Source organism: Hibiscus syriacus, unplaced genomic scaffold (genome assembly GCF_006381635.1).
Source record: "Hibiscus syriacus cultivar Baekdansim isolate YM2019G1 unplaced genomic scaffold, ASM638163v2 tig00002237_pilon, whole genome shotgun sequence".
NCBI lineage: Eukaryota > Viridiplantae > Streptophyta > Magnoliopsida > Malvales > Malvaceae > Hibiscus > Hibiscus syriacus.
Window position 1 is genome coordinate 1,626,121 of NW_024061918.1, and position 7,895 is coordinate 1,634,015.

At 31.6% G+C, this 7,895-nt stretch overlaps 1 pseudogene; it reads right to left on the reverse strand.

Annotated features, from left to right (window-relative positions):
* Window positions 1-1,010: 1,010 nt before the first annotated feature.
* LOC120139118 lies at window positions 1,011-2,587 on the reverse strand (annotated as a pseudogene).
* Window positions 2,588-7,895: the final 5,308 nt, after the last annotated feature.

A 7,895-nucleotide genomic window follows, 5' to 3' on the forward strand; every position in this document is an offset into this window, starting at 1 on the left:
TTCAAATCGAGTATCAAGTAGCTCATTTCGGCTCGTAAGAACTCGAGTCGAATACTTATCAAACTTTGACTGAATCGATCTCGAATAACTCACGATCTGTATGATCACATTTACTATCCTCTCCGTCTCAAGTAGTGGGATCAGCAGTTTGTCGTTGTTGTCTAAAAGTTTCTGGAAAATTCTTGAGTAGTTGAAACTTGAAACCTATCCAGTTGGTGCTTGTGGTCGCACCACATACGAACCACTTCATGAATCGTATAAATTCTTGGTTTATGTTTTATCTCGTAACCGTAGATTCATACGTTCTGATATTTAGATGATAATTAAATATACAATTATTTATATATAATTTTAACTAAATTAATCTGAATTTAATACTTGAAAGTTTGCAACTTAGTATATACAAACTCAAAATGAAAGGCTCCCTAGGTCCTTTGATTGTCATAAAACTATTCGCCAAATTTATAAACTATCAAATGTTTAATTATGATTTTTTTTAATTTGTTCGATTTCTTTGTTTATCGATAAGTTTCTATCAAGCTTCATGTTTGGACCAACAAACAATACAGAGGTTTCCTTAGAATGTTAATGGTCCATTGGGTTTAGTAAAGTTTTAATTTAGAGTGATAAAATCTAAAATGTGATGTCTAAGTTTTAATTTAGTGCAACTACAAGCATAGAATTCGAGTTTTACAAATTACTTGTATTGTTAAAACAAAATGCCATTTTATAATTACTTATCATATATACAGAGAATTAAGGAAATGATAAAAATAAAATAAAATTGCAAGGAAAATAATTATTATAAGAATACCCCAAAATCCCAAACTTACTGATGAATTCTCTCTATATGAAACCCAACAAATTTAAAGAAAAACTATATACTACTAAAGAAATAATAATAGTATCCTAATTATTTAATGATATATTCAAATCTAAAATTTTTAGAGATAACAACTATCTGGTTAACCGTTAGGATCGCTTGATTTAACGATATAACTTGGTTTTCATTATGGACATCTAACATTTCTTCCGGGTCCTCCATAGTAAAAGTAATGCCCCCAACTCTATTAATCCCACCTCGGATATCATAGCAATTGGGATGATCAGCTAGCAGCCGAAGATTGGTCAATGGGATTAAGTTGTTATCCCAATCGACCACTCGTAAATTTCGAAAATAAGAAGCCTTTTCGAAACCTTCGCCCGAAAAATGACCGCTTCCCATCGCCGTGGAGGTGTGGAAACCTCCGCCCCTTGCGTTCACAATCTCCCCGCCGAATTGAACCATGGTTGCATGATCCCTCAAGAGACTGAACAAAAACGATGGCCAGTATCCCACCAGCACCCCCCATCCGAATTCCAACGACCAATGTTCATGCTTCGGATCCTACACCAAACAAAAACCTGATGAGTTTCGAGGTTGAGATCGAAAGTTCGATTGTATCGCAGTATATGTTTAGAATTTTTCTTAACCTATCGACACGAGAAACAATTACCTTTCAAGACCACTTAATGGGATCTCGAACGTAATTTACCTTCCAAATCAAGAGGGTGATATCAAACTGTCTTCCATGGTAAGATGAGACTGGGGAGATTGCTGCTCCAATTGCAATTCTGTTGTTCGTTTGAACAAATCCCGAGCACAGCAAATTATAACACCCAGTTGTTTCACATGCGTCGTTCTGCGAAAATATATCCATCATCATTAGAAAAGCAAAGAGGAGTAATTAAACTGTTTCCAAATGATTTTATTATACTATACAATATACATACGGTCCAATAAGTGAAGAATCTAGGATAATTGTCCCCGTATAGTTCTGGACTCACCTGCATAAAATTAAATTAAAATGAATAAAAAAGCAGCTTATGTTGTTGAATTGAAAATGCAAAAAGAAGAGTTACCTGCCAACCGGCTTCGATGGTGTTGAGATCGTGAGAAAACGAACCAGAGATGAGCCAGAGCTGCGATAAGCTGAACTCATACTGGTTAAAGACGCGAGGTGCCCACACATTTATGCCGCCCTTGGCTCCATAATATTCTTCTCCCTTCACGTATCCAACTGCATGCTGTGTGACCCTACCCTTTATTATTCCCATTCCGAATCAAAAAAAAAAAATCGTTTAGTAAAGTACAGTTGCAAAGGCAATATCAATGACCTACCTCATGGCCATTGCTGGTTGAATCTCTTCTAATACCTCTTCTGGGTTTAGTTCCAAACCTTCTTACAGAACTAGCCCTCAACATGTCTTCTTCCCTTGTCATTCTCATCGGAATCGTCCCTTCCGGACACGTTTCACCCGACATCCTCCATAGCTGAACGTGCTCTTCTTCCGTCCCCATATTCATCGTCCCTTCTGCTTCATAAGCCCTAGGCCTCTCCGGTGGATCCTGCAGACCATCACAATAACAGTTAAATTTCAACCATAACATGTGTCCGGCCGGTCGTGTCGTGTTTATTCTATTTGTGGGTTTTTCAAGAAATAATAAATGATTACCGAGGGTTGTTGTTGTCCTTTGAGTTGAGGATGATCGAAGGCAGGCTGATAATGCAACAAAACGCAATCAATAATATCACCATATGGACTCTGCAACAGCAAACCAGAAACAGACAACGTCAAAAGAGGATAAACAAAAAGAACTTGTCTGATAAAGGATTAAGAAGGTCGAGGGCAAAAATTAGATTAAACTGCCCGAATTGTCTTTACTGCTGGTTTGTTGATCTGGTTGAGACGTCGCCTTATGATTTTCACTCTTTTTGTGGTCGGAAAGTTTGATTTGTCGCACGGAGATTGTGGGGTTCGGATGAGAAGACAGGACAAATCGAAGAAGAAACAAGAAGGAAGGTTACAAAGAAATGAATGATCGAAGAGATTCTACGACAAGAAGAATCCATTGTTGTTCACCGGTGGAGTTGTCTTCTTATTCCGTAATGGAAACGATCCGACATAAGATCAACATTGTAAGAAAAAACTTTCTCGACCGCGTCAATATTCTTTCACCATTTTCCGAAGCTCTTGAAAACTTCCAAGAATGGCACAAAACAATTTTTTAATTCCCTCTTCTTATCTTACAAATTATGTGTTGGTTTGAATTTGTATGGCTTTTGGTTTATTAATGAGAATCATTTCCCACTTCCCTGTAATTAATCTTGTTGGTGTCAGCTACCCATGAAGCTAAAAAGCTTGCCCACTTTCACTTTGCTTCTTCTCTAATTATGTTTAATGTGTGGGGTTTTCATGCACTTGGTTATGTGCGCTGCATGCCTATGCACTCATCCAACCAAATGTATTGCATGCTCCATCAATTACACACTCCCACTCATGCTTCTATTTTGGGGCTCAACTTTGATTTCTTTCCGATAAACACTTTTATTTATGTTGTTTTATATAATATTTTAATTATATTTTTATATTCATAACCAAAAGTTACTAAAGGTACAAGATGTGAGAGGAAAGGACACAACTAAGATGAGAATAAAATTATTTTATATCAAAAAGACAAAAATCTATTAAGTATTTACGTTTAAAAATTGGGAGGGACAAATGTCTTGTTTGATTCATATTTTACACCTAAAATGTCATTATACTAAAAAATTGGGATACTCTTTCCAACCACTATATAGTTTCGTCACTGTTAAAAGGTGACTTTAATAAAAAAAAATGGAATAATGTTTAATTTACTTTAATTTTTATCATTTTGATTTATTTTTATTATTTTTTATCATCAAAATTTTATTTTAATTTATTTATCAAATGGGTCAAAATAGAAAGAAAAAGTGACAGAACTATTATGTTAACATCATTTATTTATTTATGCCAATTAGTTTATTTTTTATGCAAAAAAATGTAATATAAAATTTAAAAATTCAAAGGTTAAAAGAAGCAGGGAGAATTTAAAGATTAAAATGAGAATTTTTAAAAAATTTAAGGATAAAAAAGCTGTTAATCATTGAAATTGTTCATTTTACTTTCCTGCATGGCAAAAAATATAACAAAAAAAGGGGGTTGGATATTTAAATTTGTTAGGTGAAAAGGTCAAGTTTGGTTTTTTTCTGGCTGTGTGAAAATCTAAGCTAGTGTAATGAAAGGGGTTTGGTCTCAGCTTTTGGAGGCTCGTCAGTTACTTGTCTTCCATGACCTGATTTAATTGATTAAGTGGTAAATTCAAAACTATTTTTAAGGTACACATAGATTAGCATACAAAATTTTAAATGGATGGCCAATTAAAATTTCAGGGTAGACACAAATAAAATATCAAGATAACACCATTAGTAAAATAAGGAATTAATCGAATAAAACTTAAATTTCAAAATATGCACGTGTCCACTCTCAAATATATGATACTCCGCCACTGATCATATCCATGTTTATTAATGTTGTATCTTGCCCATATTTGTCTGACTTAACTAAACTGCAAGCATGTCTGTTTTTTTTTTTAAATTTTGGTGGTCCTGGACGAACTAAAAAATTAGGCCCTAGTCAGATGTTTAAATTATAATTTATATTTGTGTCTTCGATTGCGTTGTGTTTATCATTATTGTGAACATAACAAATGATATTGTGGTTGCAAGTATTGTGGTTATGGATTTTTAATAACATATACTATTGTGGACATAACGATTGTTGATATCGCAGTTTTGGACGATATCGTTACAACTGCATAACAATCATTGTTGCAGTTATATACCTTTATTTAAGTAATTATTCATAATAATAAGTGTTAAAAAAATAATTTTTAAGGGTAGCTTCATACTAGTAAGTATTGGAAAAAATAATCTCTAATAACAAATATTAAAAAAATAAATTTCAAGAGTATGGTCATAATAATAAATATTAAAAAATTTAAACTTCCAATAAAAAGTACTAAAAAAATTAGATTCATAACAACATATAAATATTAGAAAAAAATTGAATTTTAAAAGTGTGCCCCTAATAACAAATATTAAAAAATTTGACTCCTGATAATAAGTATTGAAAAATAGAACCTTTAATAACAAATGTTAAAAAAAAATATTGACAAAAAAATTAGACACTTATACAAATATTAAAAAAATTAATTATAAAAATAGGTCCCTAATAATAAATATTAAAAAAATTAAAATCATAATAATAAATATTTTAAATAATTAGCACCTATAATACATTATAACAATTCTGGCACCTGCCCAGGCCTAGATACAACACTGACCGCAGGGGGAGAGTGAGAATTTCACTTTTCGAATTAAAATATACTTATTTACTTTTAAATAGAATTAGTATTTTGTACATCAATTTAAAATGATATCCGATAAGAAATAAAAAGAAAAAAAAACATGGAGAATCACAAACTTATTTTATTATATAATTCAGTATTTTACCCTAATCTAAAAGTGAAATAACAGTAAAGTAAAGACTCCCACACGAAAAGAAGAGAATTGAATGATGAGGAAGAGTGGGTATCTGCTTGTTTAAAGTTTATAGAATCATCTATTCCAAACACACTGTTTGTACCTGGATTCAGCAATTTCTCTGTTTGTATTATCCTCTATTTTATTATCACAATCGTATTTAACATATATTTTGTCAACCTCTATATTGGTGTAAAACCAAATTATATATATAAAGGAGTTTTTGATGGGGTAGAAAAGGAGGATTAAAAGCATGGGACCTTGTTGAGCAATGATCTGTCGGGCAAAGCATGGGACCTTGATGTTGAGCAATGATATTGTCGTGCAAAGCATGGGTTAAGTACTTGGTTAGCTGAATCAAAGGTTGCAATAATAAATAAATAACCTCAAAAAAGGGTTTGCAAATAGACATTCGCAGACCAATCCTGTCCGAAAACATGTTAATTTTACCTTGTACAATACCATGATTTCTCAAGGTTTCAAGGCATCATCTCATTGGATGCTTGGGACGTGGAACCCTTGGTTTACTATTAGCTTTCATATGTTAGTGATGGTTGCTTCTTTGTTCTTCTTCATAGACTTAATCCCACCGGACTTTTCGCTGATAGAGTCATCGAGCATGAATACATCGAGTCAACATCTTCAATCCATGCCTTGATTCTAGGGCTGTAAAAAGTTGTACCCTAGTCACAGGAAGAAAATAAATTGATATCTTCATTACGAATGACGTATGCTACCTCGAAAATATACAAATGTCTGACATATGTTACATCAAATTTTATTTTATTTTATTTTTTTAATTATAGGTAAAATCTATTAATATTATTGTCGCCGCCGTCTTTCGGTTGTCTCGGAATTGAGCTTCGACTTTAAAAATGTGGATTGGAGTCGCCACCGATCATTTATTTAAAACAAATGGGTTGATCGGATACCCTATTTCTTACCTGATCTGCGTCTTTCCGAAAATGTGTCGGGTTCGGGAGTCGGTTACGATCAAGAAAGGATTAGCACCCTTGAACCGTCCTTTCGGTACTACGTAATTTTCAGTTGTCTTTGATTAAGAAATTTGTAAGTTAAATTAAAAGGTAAAATTTGATCCGAATTATTTACCCTTAATGAGTTTACGGAAATACCCTTAAAAAATAATTTTAAAAGAAAATAATAATAATAAAAGAAAGTAACAAAACTAAAAAGTAAACCAAGGAAATAAATGAAACCAATAATAATAAACATAAAATAATTGGATGAAAAAAATGAAATTGAATAAAATAAAATAAATGAAGATAAATAATATACAAAAAGAATAAAAAAGGTAAAGTGTTTTTTTAAAAAAGAAAATAATAATAAGAACAAAGAAATAAAAATATAATGAAAATAAAATAATATAATAAAATAATAAAAATATATAAAAATAAAATGTATGTATAATATAATAAATACTAAATAGTAATAATAATAATAATAAATAATGAAAATAAATATACATATAATATTAATTAAAAAAATAGTAATCATAGAAATATAAAATAAAATAAAGTAAGAATATATATATATAACGTTAGGAAATATAGTAAAAAAAATATAGTAAATAAGTAAACATAGATAAAAAAATAATATAATATATATATATATATATATATAATAGGAAATAATATAATATAACGCAAAAAAAATAAAAACAATTATAATAAATAAATAAATAAAATATAATTAAATATATACACATATATATATAAATATAAGGGTTAAATTAAAATAAAAAATGAATTAGGGGTCAAAATTAAAAGTCAATCGAAGAAAAAAACGATAAAACACGCGGATCCACACAAACCGTTTATAAAAATCCGAATAGTTTTTCAAAAACACAAGCCTCGGGGACTAGATCTACAAAAATAGATCTCGAAAACGCCCCCGTTCATCGGCCAAAAACACTTCTCTCAGTTTTCTTTCGAAATCAAAACACAGCAAGGGTAAGGAAAAATAACATGTGAAGGTATGAACTTTACCTTTCAAAATATAAATGCTACGAAAAATGGCTACGAGTTGCTTGTAATTTTTTGCTTGGTATTTCGTATATCCTCCTCCGAATCTGTTACAATAGTGAGTTACAATGACTATTTATAATGCTTGTGGATCCTATCTTTAGGAGTTTAAATAATAGTAGAACTCTATCCTATTTTTAGGAGTTTGAATCCTAGTAAAATTCTATCATATTTTTAGGAGTTTGAATCCTAGTAGGACGAAAAGGTGTGTTGACAGCTGCCCCTCTTTGCCCATAGTCGTGTAACGGGGATATGGCAAAGATTAAAAGACACTTTTCGTTTAGTGGAGTTGAAAATTGACTCTGATGTTTCAATAACTCCCTGTCGAATTGAGTTACGGATGACTCCTCCATCGTGAAGTCGAGTTCATCTTGAAATGATATGAAATTGAAGCCGTAGTTTAGAATTTGAATCAGCACGTGGCTTCCCGTTGCCCTTCGGTCTTCTTCTCGGTTTAAAGACCTTG